The 17,513-nt window shown below is 40.8% G+C and overlaps 1 protein-coding gene across 3 annotated transcripts in view; it reads right to left on the reverse strand.

Moving 5' to 3' along the window:
• The window catches only part of LOC134645346 (LIM and senescent cell antigen-like-containing domain protein 1), a 34,743-nt gene that overhangs the window by 16,246 nt on the left and 984 nt on the right, over positions 1–17,513 (reverse strand). Inside the window, exon 1 of one of the 3 annotated variants that reach the window (XM_063498753.1) lies at positions 13,668–13,755. The exons of 1 other annotated variant lie outside the window; for it this stretch is intronic. The gene's annotated coding sequence lies outside the window, so the exon portion shown is untranslated. Of the gene's footprint in view, positions 1–9,409; positions 9,489–13,667; positions 13,756–17,513 lie in introns of those variants that run through there. One more of the 3 variants, XM_063498754.1, reaches the window with a different exon arrangement.

Genomic DNA, 17,513 nt, shown 5'->3' on the forward strand with positions numbered 1-17,513 from the left:
GTCAGACAGCGACGCAAAGAGCCTAAAAGAGTCCAGTACAAACCAGGAACAGAGAGAATAACAGTGTAACAGATTACTGTTTATTCCATCTCATGTAAGACATCATTGGATAAACACAGTTGTGAAAGAAACCAAGCAGCAGTGTGTTCGGCAAGCCTGCAGGGGCCAGATTTGAATGCGTAATCAGCCTCCTGATACGAGGTAAGTAGCTAACACATGCAGGAAAAAACAGAAGTGGCTTTAATTGCACGCAATTCCCTTTGTTATTATTATTATTATTATTTTTACACGCAAGCATCCCTGTTTCTTCCCTTTCCAGCTGTTGTGTTGTTGTGCAAAGCAGGAAATTCACACACAAGAAAAAAAAGTTTGGTATCATGTGAAAATCTTTATCAATACAAGCTGCCTCGCTGAGTCAGAATCCCTGAACACTTTCATATTCACTGGTTCCAAAAACACCTTTTATGAACTGCTTTTGGCTTTAAAAGTCTCAGCAGGATTCAAACTTGAATTCAACTAAGAAAATAGTAAGAATCTTCTCCAATATCAGTCTGAAACATTAGAAGCTGTCTAGGGCTACAATTATAAATTTGTTAATCATCTTTCTATCCTATATTGGTCCAAGCCAAGGGCATTCCTTTAAAGCCATAATTCTCTTTGATAGCTCTTTATGTGGCTACACTAAGCTGGCATCTCAAATTAATGACCACTTCCCAAACCATCAAAACAACACCAGGCCATATCCGCAAATACGCTCCAGTGAGGCAAACATGTTTGACTCTCCACACTGGAGAGCAGCCAGTGTGTTAATCCAGCAGGAGTAAGGGATGACTGATGATTGCTTAAACCTGTAAAGCGTCAGCACCACGATGTTCTAGTCCCATGTGTCATTGTGCGTCCAGCTGAAACATGTCGGAGTCCTTCAGTATAAGTCTTCTACATGACTCCATTCTACAAATAGACACCCAGTGGAGCCTCGACTCCAAACTAGGTGCTGGCAGCTGCTGTTTTGTGTCTGTGTATGTGTGCGAGAGAGTTTGTATACATGATAGAGGCCAACTCTGTCTTCGGGGTAGAGGAAGGCTACATAACTTCACATTCAAAGTCTATTACCCACATTTTTTTCTTGCTTGTTTTTAAAAGCATCATAGCTGTAGATTTTTTTTCATGCCTCTTCTTGATACCAACGCATAAGCTTGCGACTAGGTGACTGGTGCTCTTGCTAGGCAGCACCAGACATACTAACTGGTGTAAAGACATTGTTCACATTTTATTAAAGTACGATAGTAGTTTTACAGTGACTGAAAGATGTTACAAAACCACTGGCCACCGGAGAAGATGCCTATCTGTGATAGGAAGATGCAAAAGAGTGAGAAAGTAAGCAAAGTAAACTCAGGAGGTAGAGACTCAGGGGGTAATCAGAGGGTTGCCAGTACGCAGATGCCTTAAACCTGCATTCTTTCTTTCCAGGAATGGGAGACTCCTCTGGTTGCAAAAATCAACTGATTGTATCAAAGTGTACAGGCTTTGATTTATAACCTGAGGCAATGAGTTTCTTGTGAGTTTATGGTCTCAGTTGCTAGTTTTAAGCTTGATGAATAATATGTGGTGTTTAATCTGTAAATAACTTTCTTGATTCAGGTAAAGAAAAGAGGGGTAAAGTAGGGTAAAGTACTGATAAGTGGCTCCTAGTCATATTTACCCCTCATGTGTCATGCCTGCTTTCCAAACATCAATATGGTGAAAAAGCTCAAGACTTCACAACAGGACTATACTAACCCTTGGATGACATCTTGGTAGGTATGTCTGAACTATCTGGTTGTCATCAAAAGACAAAGTCTGGATTCATACATAGATGACATAATCAGCCAGACATATCACCGGGCACTATTTAAAGCCTCGAGAGCTTTTTCAAAAAAGAGCATTGTCTGTCATAATGTCACGTGGTCTGCGCGGGGAATCTTAGCCACTTGGAATGAGTATTGAGTGACCGGGGCACAATGGACACAGGGTGGGTGCTGAACAGGAAGCTTTCCTCCTGATTACAGTCACAGCACAGTGTTCCACCCTAAAAAATGAAAGACTTGAATAAACAGTTATTCAAGTTCTCTGGTGCCCACACTAACCATAGTTGTTTTTGCAAGTTGGTTATTTTCTAACCATAGTGTCAGTTTGAAAATATTGAATGTGCCAATATTGAAACCGGAAAATTCAATTGTTATAACTTTTCTTCTCTAGATATTATTTAAAGGCCAAACAAGTGACTTCACCCCAGAGCAGAGTTTGTCATTACTCAAAATGACTATGTTTAGACATGTGAGGAGATGAAAACGCTCAAACTATGCCTCTTGTTTTTGTTGATCATTGTAGACACAATTAAACTAGAAAACGTGAAAAAAAAATAAATAAAAAAAACATTCACACAGGATCTAACCTTCACACAAGACTTTCTGTCTTAGATTCCTGAAGCATCCAAGACACAAAACTGACAGAGTTTTGTTGCTCTTTACAAGTCAGATTGGACAGTTAGTGTATAGTCTAATCCCAGCACTCAGCCAAAGAGCTTCTCAATGCTAGTGAAAGAGAAAGAGAGAGAGAATGTGAGTGTTGATATGAACGTCAACCTGAGCTTAACATTGGCTACAGCAACTGTCAGCAGTTGGCTAAATGTCTCTGGTGTGTTCCTTTAGCAGGACAGGATTTTTAGGCTTCATTCACTCCTTGTAAAATCTGATGTAATAGTGTCAAGCACTACTGAGGGTTAAAAAAAGATACTCTAATACGGGGATCAGTGTAGCTGGTCTTCCAGCAGTTATAATCAGGTAAATAATCAAGGCATCCATGAAAGAGAATTGCTGTTTCTTTAATATTAAACACAAAAATGGTCAGCACTGTTTTAATTTTAGAATTAAACAAAGATTTTAAAAATCTATTCAAAAAGTAAAGACAAGATGGAAAAAACAACCTTTAACCATATTATAAGTATCGATGTTGCATATTTTGCCCACCAGAGGGCACTCCACAACATCCCTAATGGAAACAGAATGGATGAGTAGAGCAGAGTCAGAGTTATCTGCGTAAACAAGTAATCCGAGACTTTTTTTCCTGACACGTTCCCAGTTGGCAACATGTGTTTGGAACAAACACAAAAACCAACTGATCCAAGAAGAGTTGATGGGAGGCGAGTTTAAACGCGTAAATAAATAACTAAATAAAACAAATGCTAAGGCAATGTGTTTGTGCTTTGTGTATCTGAAAGAAAAAATATTTTCGTAGATATGTTATTGGTTGATCATATTAGATTTTTAACTGAACAAATATCTGTGTCAGCATCGGCTGCATAACATAAAGTGAATAATAAAACATCAAAAAGTTATATAATCTAGTTTTAAGCTAACATTAGCAACAGTTTTCACTTAAATTAAGGGTCAATGAGTGTAGTACAGTGTCAACATCATCATGCCAGGGTGAAAGCACCAAAAAAGTAGTTTTGCATTGTTCTAAATTATGTAATCTATATTTTATTTTGTGGTTTGAATTTTTTGCCACAAAAAAATCATGTACTTTATCTTTATCCTCAACCAAAATCAGAACATGGGACACTCGGGATAGTGTGTCCAGCATTAGCTTGAAAGAGTGCTATAAATGACCAGTGCTAATAAAAGTCTGGAGAGGGGGAATCATTGGAAGGTTCACAGGTCAGGTTCCAATTAAATGACCTGGGCTTGTCTCCAACTGTGGAGAATATTTAGACATTAGACAGAAAAAGGATAACAGATTTTTTCTTTATGATTTCTGTGTGCAATATTTGAGACCTTTTCTTTTTATATAATGTAAAAAAACTCATGAATTATAGACATATAAGAAAAGAAATATCAGTAGTATTGGAGTGTAAAATTATATATAAGAAAGTAAACAAATGATTTATTTCAGAAGTTGTTGTTTTTGTTTTTTTTTTTTACAAAAGGAACGTTAGATGTGCTGAACCAACATTTGATCCCTTTATAGACTCTATCACTGTCCGAGCCCTTGGCACTCATGATAAGCATCCATTGATCACAAAGGAGCTGATGTTTAGATGTGCACTGTTTTGACTAGCTTATCCTAAAAACACAAATACAGGTCCTCTATTTTTCAAATGAGCAAATAAACACGGCAGAGCTTCAGCAGAGTTCGGGAGCATACACTGATCAGGCATAACATCTGATCTGCCTAATATTGTGTTGGTCCCCCTTTTGCTGCCAAAAGAGCTCTGACCTGTCGAGGCGTGGACTTCACTAGACCCCTGAAGGTGTGCCATGGTATCTAGCACCAAGATTTTAACAGCACTGATCAGTGTAGGGCGTAGGGCCTTCATAGATCTGACTTGTTTGACCCACACAGTCAACAAATACTTGACTGGATTGAGATCTGGAGAATTTGGAGGCTAAGTCAACAACCTCAAACTCATTGTTGTGCTCCTCAAACCATTCCTGAAACATTTCTGCTTTGTAGTAGGGTGTGTCATCCTGTTGAAAGAGGCTATAGCCATCAGGTAGTACTCCAATGGGTCAGATCCACTACTGGATTTGCAGCATTGCTTAGGTTTGTGGTATGTGTCAAACTAACATCCAGATAGATGGCAGGGCCCAAGTTTTATCAGCAGAACATTGTCCACACTGCCTTCATCCTACAGGGCATCCTGGTGCCAGGTGTTCACCCGGTATGCCATGCACATGCAACAGGCCATCCATGTGATGTAAAAGAAACCAGGCCTCCTTCTTCCACTGCTCCGTATCCGAATTCTGGTGCTCATTGCTGGCACTTTCAACATTGTTGGCACTTTCAACAAAGAACAAGGGTCGGCACGACTCTCATTCTTTTATTATTTTTTATTAATTCTATTTTATTTGGTTTTTAATTTTAAGATGGAACCTAACCAGTTTTGTTGTTTTTTTATATATATATAATAACAAAGCAGGTCATTTATTCATACAATATAATACAGAACATTTATGTTTAAATGTATATTACTGTAGGCTTAATTGGCTTCTTTCTGCAGGCACGCTTTAAAACTGGAATCAGCAGCAGTCCTGATTCCTCTCAGCTGATGCAACACAAGGAGTCTCAGACCAAAGAAACTAATCTAACACACCCCCTGTAACATACTCGCAGTGTCAACAGCAGCCATGGAAACACAGACCTGACGTCTCTTTGAGCAAAACCTTTGGCACCGAGTCAAGTGTACACACACCAGCACAAGCATAGAAGTGCACACAAACGTAAAACTGAGCGAATCGATGAGTGTGCAAACATAATTCATGACTAACGTTTCCTTTGTTTTGGGCGTTTTGTCCTGAGGGCCACTTTGACCTCCACTATCAAATGTTCAATCCCACTTAACTGCCCAGGACAGGAAAAACACACAAAGCATAACAGCAACATGTCACATGCTCTTTGTTATTAGTGCTGAGTTACTAGCAAGTTGCAATCTTCATCTTCCTTTAAAGATTTTTTAACATCACCCCATCCCCAATAAATATGAATCAACTGATCATTACATGTAACGAATAAATAATTTTGACATAGTTATGGATGTTTTTTTGGTTTGGAAAATGTAAATGTAATCTAATCTTTGAAATTGCGGTGTTTGTTTTCTTTGTCAACATTGCAACTGCTCCACCTAATTCTGATGACGACGAGTGGAAGTGTGTAGGCGGATCTAACTGCAGGGCCGGTGGTAAGGGGTGGCCATGGCCACTGACAACAGAGACTAAAATGTGGCCACCCCTGTAGCCAAACCACACAACCAATAGTGAAGTAAGAGGTTATGCACACACTCATAAAACTCAAATTAGACTACTATTTACCGTTCTTCAAGCAGAACCTTTTTTGTGATATTAACTATTATTCCCTCACACGGATAGTCAACAGTACATGAATTGTCATAGGATTTATACCTATATAAACAAATGATTAGGCAATCAAATAAAAACTGTTTCCACCCAAACCTTTAATCAGTTTGATAAGTGTTTCCTTCTTTGTGTTTTTAATGATTCATTTTGCTCTTCTGATTTGCTTGTTAAGGTTCTCTACTATCAGCTTTACTTACAGGATCCGCTTCATTTCGGTTCTGTTGAAAATTTATCGGACAAGTCTGGCACCAAAAATAGGTCAGAAAATTAAGGATAACCTGCCACTGTTAAATCCTGTAGCACTGTTTCTTTGGTTATATTTCTCTCTGAAATATAAATATTATCTCTTTCCCCCTTGGACGCCTGCTAGGAATAGCCCATGTTCCTCTTACTTGAACTGTGCAGTTTGTGTCATATTTCAAGCCTGCTTCTAGAGGAATATGACTGGGTATGAACGAGCTGTGCATAAGCTTATTAGGGCTTGAAAAAACCCAGACCCTGTGGTCGCGTCAAGCTGCGTCTTTATTGATATATGTTGACGTCAAACTCGTCATTGAGAAAGGTTCCCAAAAAGTTGATTCTGTTCATCTGGACGTAGCGTTTTCAGTGGGAGAAACGTTTCATCACTCATCCAAGTGACTTCTTCAGTCTCAGCTGACTGCAGGTTTCCCCAACCTTATAAACAGTACATTTGCACAATGACTGAAACTAGCCCAGGGAATGAACAATGGGCTGTGAGGTCACTTCCTTGATCATTAATATGCACATTGTCATGACCATTGATCACCATAGCAAAATATGGAGAGTGTCCTCAGCAGCCAGATGTGAGAAGGATGCCACGCTGAGGATTTGGACAAATGGGTGAAAAATCTGTCTGACAGACAACTCATCCAAGCAGAGAAAAACATCCTTGCTAAAGGGTTGAATTTTGCTTTGACGTTGAGACAAATCCCGCTAGTGGAACTGATCACAGCCACAGAACAGCGATTCAAAACAACAACAGTGCAGACGTGGAAGCAGAGCAACTACGGACGAAAGTTTCAGCCTGTCTCAGCAGTTCAAAGCCTCCAGCATCCAACATCAACATGAAGGAGAGGAAGGCACTCACATCACTTAGTAATGACAACAACATTATCATCCTTCTGGCAGTCAAGGGTAGGTGCACGGTTGTGCTAAACCAGAAAGATCATCATGAGAAAATTTTGTTACTGCTTAGTGACAAAAATGCTAATGAGCCCCTGAAACGAGAACGAGGAAGTGGTTACAGGAAGAGGGTGATCGATTGTCTGAAGCCGTTAGCTATTGACCGGACCTCATACTACAGGCTATACCGAGGGGAATCTACAGCAAGTCTGTATGGTTTACCGAAGATACATAAACAGGGTGCACCAACTGTCTGTGTGATCAACTCAGTCACCTATACCATCTCAAAGTTTCTGGCTTCAATCTGCAACCTGTTAGTAGGCAGCTCTGAACACCACATCCAGAACACCTTGGATTTTGTTGAGAAGGTGAGAGATGTCATTATGGAGGCAGATGAAACAATGGTCTCGTACAATGTTACATCTCTCTTCACTTGCATCCCAGTCACGGAAGCGTTGGAGGTAGTTCGTAAGAGATTACAGGATGACCCCAACGTCAGCAACAGGACCACTCAGCATCGACCAAGTGTGTTTGCTTTTGGAACTGTGTCTTCATTCCACCTGTTTCAGTAATAAAGGCAGAAAAATTGGTGTGCCATGGGTACCCCAGTTTCACCCATTGTGGCCAACTTGTACATGGAAGAAGTGGAAAAGAGGGCTTTATTATCCTACCCTGGAACACCACCAAGTCATTGGCTCAGGTATGTGGATGACTCCTGGGTGAAAATCAAATCTCAGGACATACCACAATTCACTGATTACATTAACTCGGTGGACCAACACATCAAATTCACCAGGGAGGATATGAAAAGTGGCAGGTTACCCTTCTTAGCCTGTGAGATTTCCATCAGTAATGGGGGACATTTAAAAGCTAATGTGTACTATAAACCAATGCATACGGACCAGTATTTAATGTTTGGATCACAAACTGGGTGTCATCAGGTCACTACAACACAGAGCAAACACCATCTCCACAGACAGAGTGGCCAGGGAAGCAGAAAAACGTCACATCAAGAGGGCCCTGGGTAAATGTGGTCATCCCTGCTGGATATTTGTTACAGATGGGAAGGCACCTAAAGAAAGCTCCAGCCGATGCAGGAGAGAAGGACAGCTGCTGTCTAAGCGAAAACCCTTAGTGATCCTTTCTGTGTCAGGAGTATTGGAACAGTTGAGTTGCGTCTCACATGACAGAGTGGATCAGAAATACAGGAGTAAATAAATACACACTGTCTTTCTCACCACCTTTTTTTGGAGTGTCTGCTGCATAGTCACAACTGTCACAGAGATATTTAATTTATTTGTTATTTTTATGCACTATATTCATATAAGCTGTCTGTGACAGTGCATTTGAATACGAGACTTACCTGCTGAGTCGGATGTTATTGCCTCACCAAAGGTTTGATTTTAATTTAGTCGTTTAAATGTTAATTGCATGCGTACTTTACAAACCCTTTTGCAGGGTTACAGGGCGAGGACGGAGCTTTTTTTGGGGGGGGGGTTAGGCTCAACATACCTCTGAAGAGAGCCCTCTTTCTGTCCGCATTCCTGACATTTTTGCATTCCACATACGACTCAGCACACTCGCAAAAACACACATCAGAGGAGAGCGACAGTGCAAGAGAGAGAGAGAGAAGCATCTGACAAAAAGAAACCAACATCCAAAACTGATGTTATCATATTGTAAAAACCAATATTGCAAAAGTCTGTACATGTACACATCTGTTGCTGCTTCTACTCACATAACTCACAGGAATTCAACCATCAACCACAATATTTACTGTTCAAACACCACAGAAAATATCACCTTATCCATCCACGCTAATACGCAACACATCGGTAAGTACTTTTCTTCAAAGAGCCTGTAGTAAAGATAGGTATCTGTAGTATACCACACACCAGATTTGTTATTTTATGTGAGACTGCAAGTCAGTGCTGATGATAAGGAAGCTGATAAGTTTGACAACACTTGGACCCCACACTAAAAATCAATGTTTGTGAACCGAGATTAAACCCTAAAAGAAACATCGAACAAAGACTTCAAAAACAGATTTGAAGAAGTTAATCATTTGTTATCTCGCCGAGCACTTCTGTAAGCACACCGCAGTACTTGACATGACCTTTGAAGAACCTGCACACTGTTAATGGTTTCTTATTTGAAATGCTAAGTGTCATTGTTGAGCTATTAAAAACTATTTACATGTGTGAAAACCAAAGTGGGCTCAACGCCCTGCGTAGACCACACTTACTAAAAACTGAGTGCAAAAGACTGACGATCACATTTAGATGTCGGCCAGTACAACACACACTATGACACAAGAAAATTGTGCGCATAAATCGTTATTTCTCACCGTAAATGTGACCGTTTGCACCCACCTGTAGCTGTCCCAAGCCAAACTCTCGCTGACATTTCCATTGTCTGGTTTTTCCTTCCTTCGCCTGTATAAGTCTGAGTTTGACAACTCTTTCAGCCTCAAAGAGTTCATCTCCCCTTTGCCTTGCTTTCTCTCTCCCTCCCTCTCTTCCTTCCTTCCTTCCTACCTCTCGTCAGCTGAAAACACTCAGTCCCCAGTATGAATTGTTGAGTCGCGTCTCACTCCGGTACTTGTCTCTCACATACACCTCCAGGGCTCACACCCTTGAGCACACAGAGGTGTGGTTACGTGGTTACACACCTATCAAAAAAGATATGCTCCCCCTCCCCCTCCTGCAGCAGGTAGAAGGGGGGGAATGCATCACAGGAAGGAGGAGACAATAGAAGAAGAAGAAGAAGAAGAGTCCTCGACCTTTCAACACTGTCAACGCAGTCTCTGTTCACCTCCTACATCTCTCTGCCTCAGCACTCTCTGTACCACACATAAAAGCTGGAGAAGAAAAGGCACGAACAGCTGATAAAAAGAAGAAGATTTATTTTCTCACACTTAGAATACACTCATACAGACTGTGAGTGCCTTGTGTATAATCCTGAAGAAGGCATTCATGTTGGAGCTTTAAAGTAAAAAATGTCAATATTGCCAATAAGTATTTGTAGATGTCTTGTTTGTTCATAAAACCTCCTTTATTATGATTGATGACAGGAATATAAGAAGGATTGAAGTAATTATATAAAATTAAATAGTTCATGTGTCTAAAAATGTCATTAAAATAACACAAAACAAGATTTAAACTACGCACAACAAAAGCACACAACAACCTCACGACACAAACTTATTGTACTTTGGAACGCAGTAAGGACCAGCACTGATATCTGATCACGGGTACACGGATCGGCACGGATACTATTTTCACTGCTTCGGCTTCTCTTTTGTAAACTGAAATTATTTCCCAGCAACAAACAACAAACTATTGAGAAAAAGCAAAATGTCACTCAATGAATAATTCATCGCAGCACTATGTGGGAGCGCTTATGTGGGAAGGGCTCCTCTCCAGCGAACACAAACCACAACAGATATTCAGGCGCAGACCTCTCAAAACATGAAGCTGTGATGTCATCAAAGAAGGGACGGGGTTCGGTAAACAGCATTCACAGCCATCAACTGACTATCTGCACGCTCTATCAAGGAAGCTCCCTCACACAGAGCATTTCGTGAGATATAAAGTCAAAGGGTGCGTGACTTCTTGCTCTGCGTGTTTATATGTGCTAAAGTGCAGTCTAGCGATCACATGCATATTTCTTTGTCGGCCTTGAAGCCCCCTGATCCTGCTGCGCTTTGCCACAGGTGAGTCTTTTGTCACTCACCTTACATCTTGTATGAAAAGGCAGGAAGGTTGTCTTTAGCTAAAAGAAGACTATACTGCACAGATGGCCTGTTTACCTCTGCCCTGCGCCTAAATTTAAATACTTAAATGTCTGGTCGCAGGGCACACTATTAGCAGTTACTCTTAATCACACTTAACATGTAAAAAAAACCTAATTTAAATATTTTACTGCCCACAAAACAAATATAAGGTTACGTTCTCTTATTTCATTGGAGGATTTTAAAAGGATCTATTTATGTATCTGCAGCTACTCTTGCACATGCCTACTCAGTCTGCTGGGCTTGAAGAAGGTGCTGTGTTCTGAACTAGTAGACAAGACAGAGAACTGACCAACATTCATCTTTGTCTGGGCAGTTTTACTCATTTTATGGCTAGTTCCTAGAGTTTGTGTACTCTAAACATCTGGGGTACTCTGCTGCATGCCAGAAAGCATACCTGGCTACAACAGGAAGGTGTTTAGTTCAAACTTGCAGAGCACAACAGGTAGCTGGGTTGGATCATGGTGTCACCATAAATGAACCACTTTGGAGTTCATGTGACTCATTCATTTAACTTCATCTCCTGTGTCCTGGTGCAGCTGGTTTGGTGTTAACATCTGCACAAAGCAACCACAGGTCGATTTAATCAGACTAAAAAGGAGAGGTGTCAAAACACCTTTAAAACTGTTATTTCATTTATTTTATGATTGTTTATTAGCACATTTTCTAGAAAGTTAACAGCTCAGCTATAAAGGTGCTGGCTATAAAACAACCTACTACTTCTCGTGAGTTAATTCTGATTGCTTTCTTAGGAGTTCTTTTTATGATGTTTATATTAAATAAACTGACCATTAGAGATGCAAAGGTACAGCTCAGGTTTGAAAGCTGTTTGACGGCTGACAAAAATCATGTATCTCCTCATTATGTACAGACAACTACACGCAACATTTCCACCCCGCAGATTCACCTTCAACAGCCTGCCTTGACCTGTTCAGCATTCCACGTAGCCTTAACAAACACTTGCTCACACACACACACACTCATGCACAGTGTGAATTTTGAAATTTAATGTCAGCTTCACATCCTGGAGCAGCTGGAACAGGGTCACAGCAGCTCCGGCCGACATGTCTCAGTATGCCATAACAGTCATGATGAATCCCAGACCGTTCTCTCTCTTTCTTCCCCACTCGTCACATGCTTCAGTCAGTTTCTAAAAGTTTCCTCGGAACGAATAAAACGTGCCAGCTGTATTTCGAAAAGAGGAAAAGTGATGTTGTGCAATGACATTTGTGCAATGTGGAATTTAAGGGGATATGTTGAGTTGAGACTGACTCATCGTCATCACCACACATACACACAAGCTGAGCAGACATTTCCCACAAGCCCAACAAGCCTTCCACCATGAACACACTGCCACTGTGTGGCCGTTGCTGATATTACAGCTACTCTTACTGACTTAGATCTTACGCTTTTCATATTCGGTTTGTGTGACATGCACCACTGCAGGTAAGAGATGAAACACATCACAGTGGGATTAAGAAACAGTGCTAACAGTAGCACAATGCTGCTTCTCGTTTAATTTAAGGTGTTGCATGCCAGCTCTGCGTGCCTATGTGTGGTCTACGTTCATACCAGAGAACAAACTTCATCACAATGATGATTAATATGTTATACAACAATAAGCTGACAGTGGAATTACAGCTTTTAGTACACCTAAAACCACTGATGTACACTCGAATCTCTGCAGAAAAGAGGAATGAAAGTCAGTAGAAGAAACAGAATCATTGTATGTGAATGAAAGGGATACAGGTTGAGGGTAGATGAATTTTAATACATGGGGTCATCCAACCAAAGCAACGGACTGCACAAGAGAGATGGGGGGGAGGGGGGTGCAGGTAAGGAGGATTGGGTGGGGATGAGTGTCAGGGCTGATTTGTGAGAAAAGGATGGGAGCAAGAGTGAAAGAGGTATACAAGATGGTAGTGAACCCTACTATGAAATATGCAATGATGGTTTGCAAGGTGTGGCACTGAAAAAAAGATTGGAGGCAGAGGTAAAGATTTTCATTACGTGTAACCAGAAGGGACAAGATTAGAAATGAGTACATCAGAGGGACAGCTCAGGTTGAGGGTTTTAGCGACATAGTGGGAGATGCAAGGCTAAGATGGTTTGGACATGTGCAGAGGAAGGATAGTAGATATATTGGACAAAAGATGTTGAAGACAAAGCTGCAAGACAAGTAGGATCACAGAGGAGATTTGTGGCTGTAGTAAAGGAGGACATGCACGCATAGGTGTGGCCGGGGTCAGGATGAGATGGAGGCAGATGATCTGCTGTGCCGACCCCAAAAAAGCAGCAGAAGAAGAAGGCAAAGACTTCAGGCCCTTAAGTATCAACTGTGCAACATTTAAGTGCCACGCCTACCTGAGTATTGTTGCTGACCATGTCCATCCCTTTATGACCACAATGTACTCATTTTCTGTTTCCTGTTTCCAGGCAAGCCACAAAACCCAAACATCTCAACCTGTTTTTTTTGACCACCTAACAATATGTTCATTGTACTCCACAGTCACCAGATGTCAAACCAATAACGCACCTTTGAGATGTGGTGGAAGACAGGAGATTGTGCAGCTGACAAATCTGCAACAACTGTGTGATGCAATCATGTCAATATTAGGTAATTTCTGAAGGCAAAGGTGGTCAAATAGGTACACTATATAATGTTAAATTAAAATAGTAAATTGATTCTTGCCAAGATTCACACCTGCATGAGGAAGCACAGACAACTAAAACAGAGGAACACCCTGACATGTCTTTCACTTGTGCACGTAGTAAAGTCTCGCAGCTGCTAAAATCGCAAAAAGTGATAATGAAATGTAAAAAAAAAAACATCTTACCAATATTTTGTCAGACTGTAGTTAGAATATTTCGGCCGTTGGTGCAAAGTCCGCTTTGCTATAACTGCAAACACTCCAACAACCGTTATCTCAGTCGACACGGCCACATCACTTCCTGTTCACAGCTGTGTATGTTTGTGGTCACTTGTGTCTACATGTCAGCACTGTGTGTGTTTGACAGTGATGGGGGGGGGGGGGGGGGGGCGTTGTTCAGGCCACTGGCTCACAGACTGTTTGCCAGGAAGAAGTCAGGGTGTGAGGAGGAGAGATAAAAGGTCATATGGAAAAGGGGGAAAATGGAGGAACGAAGTGGCGCGAGGAGCTGTCGACGAAGGAGCGCTGATAATAAAGTAATTCTCACAGAGCTGCAAAATTTGGTGTTTCTCTCAGTTTTAATCAAGAGGGTAAAACCCAATAAACCACAGGCTGAGCTCATGTTATATTCTGTGTGTGTGAGGGATTCATCATAGTGATGGGTGTGCCTTCATATGTCTAACAACAGGCTGTTTCACTGTGACGAGACAAAAGAGATTGCTAAATATCTCCCTGCTGAAATAACCAAGCGCCCATTTATCTCTACCAACAATATGATTGGTTCAGTTTTTCAGTTCCCTGATTCAACTTAGATTAACTCTCTGGATACATAAATTCTTTGGAAAGATTCACTACCATTATCACTGGATACAGAGAGAGAGAAAAAAAATTTCTCATATCTTCACAAATGCATATCACTTTAAAATAATAATTTTTAAAAGTCCTGATGTTCTGTACAACATATTACAAGCTAATCTTGATACAAATAATCAAGGAGGAGGAACTCAAGTCATGCACGGTGTGTAGGGAATCTTTAGCTCGCAGTCTCTTGCAGCAAAAGATTCCCGGTTTGATCCCAGGAGGAAACACAGATCCCTTTGGGGATGTGTCAGGATGAGAAAAAAATCTGAAAAATCAAACATGTGGGCTATAAACAACAAAGCAGCCAAAAGTAGCTACTTCTTCTTCTGTGTGCAGGATTAATAATAGCTACATCTGCCTCACCCTATTTAAAGGCCATTTTTTCCACACACAAACACACACCACTGAGGAACTTCTGTAATTACTGTACGATCATTACACATCCTGTTGGTCCATACTTCCCCATGCATCCGTCAGGCTCCCAGCAGAGTTTTCCTTGCTCTGAATGAGCCTTTCAGAGGTGACTACACATGACAGCAGGCATGACCGAAGCATTTATTAACCCTTTACCTCTTAAAAGCCTTTTAGGAGTAACCTTTCAAGCACTCTTCTGAACTGAGCAGCTTCTGTCCAATTTCAGGCCTGCTTATAGAACAAAATGGCTGAGTGTACATCAGATGTTAGTGAGAGTGGTCTCTGCCTCTGCAGAGAGGAAAAACACATAAACTATTCTAATGGCCATGAAATTGCATCTTTGTAGAAATATCCTGAGGTGTCAAAACTCATCATTAAGGTTACAGGGGAGGCTGTCAAATGTCATCTTCATGGGGGAAAGAGTTACAGGCAGAAGTCTGTGCTTTTTCCTGTCAAACACTCTAATACGTTGCAAACCAGAGGCTAAAAACATCAGCAGGGTTTCATAAAAGCCGCAGACAATCCTTCAGCGTACTTACAAAGAGGAACCATAGTGTTTTAGAGCAGCACTGTGGCGTGAATGGTTTCTATCTGTAGGAATGAACTTTGGCGCCCCCAAAAGGAAAAAAAAAACAAAAACAATTGTTTTTTTATCAGTTTTTTGGGGGGTTTGATTTACTTAAGTGTAATATACATTTTTGCTCATTAATAATAGTTTAAAAAAGCAACAGGAAAATGCAAAGACTTCTGTTAGATAAAGTAACACAACCTCATTGCCTTTAATGTATTAGTAGCAATTAGTCATTAGCCAAGAAAAAACTCTTGCTGTGGAGACGTTACCTTCATTAATTACTGTGACTGAGGCTAACTGCTGCATCAGTTACAAAGTCATCTTCTTTTTATTTTGACTTTATTTATCAAAAACAGCAATCCCGATACTTTTAACACTATGTTGTTTTCTTGTCATCAGTGGGTGGCCGTAGCTCAGGTAGAGCAGGTGTAGTAATCAGGAGGTTGGTGGTTTGATCCCTGGCTGCGCCAAAGCATCCTCAGGCAACATACTGAACCCCAAGCTGCTCTCCGGTGCATCCATTGGAGTGTGAATGTTAAACAGAAAGCAATCAGGTGTAGAAAAAAAATTAGTTGTATGGATGAGGCATGCTTTCAGTCCTCAAGTTGAGTAGAAAAGCTCCATTTAAGTTTTGTCAGTTTGCTGTTCTGGAGGATTCGGGTGTGTGTTAAGGCAATGCTACAATCTTACCAGGAATGAACGTCCCAGCAAATTCACCCCAATGCCAGAATGCACAATGCTCAGACAAACTGCAAAAACCCCCTGAGCTACACTTCAGACTTTACAGGCCTCATTTAGCATGTTAAATGTTAAAGACTGGATAAGTATGTGTTGTTAGGAAGGGTTTCCAGGAGAAAGCCTCCTCTCTCTAAAAAACAAACAAAACAAAACGTGGCGGCACGACTTAGGTTTGCAACGCTGCATCTGCACAAACCACAAGATTTCTGTAAGACATGAATCCAAAGTTAAGACGTTTGACAATAATGCACAGCTCCACCTTTGGCAAAATCCAAACACCTCATACCAACTGTCGTGCATAGTGTGAAGGGAGGGGTGTGTGATCTGGCACCTGGGTCGACCAAGAACTCCTCTGTAAACCAAAGTATTCTAGAGTCAAATGTGAGGCCATCTGTCCAACAGCTAAAACTGGAACGGGACAGTAATCCTGAGCACAGCAGCGAATCCATGACAGAATGGCCAAAAAAGAAATGAATCTTCATGCTGCAACAGCCCAGGCGTTGAAATCCTGTGGTGGGACCTTAAGTGAGCTATGGATAAACAAATGCCGGCGAACCTCAATGAACTGAAGCAATGCCAAATTCCTCCACAATGATCTGACAGACTGATAAAGTCATACAGAGAACAATTCATTTGACTTATTGCTGCTAAATGTGGCTCTACAAGCTACTGAAATATGGGGTGTACTTGGTTTTTTCCCATGACTATAAATACTTCTTAATGAGCGGTAAGAGGTAGGTTCTCACTGTGAGGCAACAGTGTACACAATTAGAGAAAGCTGACTCAATAAATTACTTAATGGTGCATGGAGATTTTTCCAACAATTAATGATCAAATATATAAGAAGGAACTGTGTCGGAGAAAAAAAAATACCGAACTTATGTTTCTTCTTTTAAAACCTGAATTGTTTAAATAACTCCTGCATTTCAGAGTGATTGAGCACAGTATGAATAATCGCCCACACAGTTAAATCCACCATCACACAACTTGACTGCTTCCAAACAAGGACAAGTTCACACTGGAGATCGAGACGCTGGTCTAAGCTCTGGTTGTATCAACAGAATGTGGGATCAGATAAAAATGTAATGCAATGGCAATGCAGCAATCCTCTGGCTTTTAGAAGGGCTAGTCATCTTAGAGCTTTTAGTGCTTTATAAAAGCCATATTCATCCTAACCCATAATTAATTCTGCAGAAGCATTCATGCTGTGTGGAGAAACTACTGCTCTGAACAGCAGTCCCAAAGGGACTGTTTAGCCAGGAAGTGATTTGGAAAGCAGTACTGTCCAGTTTCTTTATATGAACATTCCAGGGCAGGGTGGAGGTCACAGAGAAGAGGAACATCCTCCTCCATTTTTTTAATAAAAAGAAAGAAAGAAAACATCCACAAAAATATATAATGCCTCCCTCTGGAGAAAAATATTCTCAAGGTTTTGTGCTTTTGGAAAA

Source organism: Pelmatolapia mariae, linkage group LG16_19 (genome assembly GCF_036321145.2).
Source record: "Pelmatolapia mariae isolate MD_Pm_ZW linkage group LG16_19, Pm_UMD_F_2, whole genome shotgun sequence".
Lineage (NCBI taxonomy): Eukaryota > Metazoa > Chordata > Actinopteri > Cichliformes > Cichlidae > Pelmatolapia > Pelmatolapia mariae.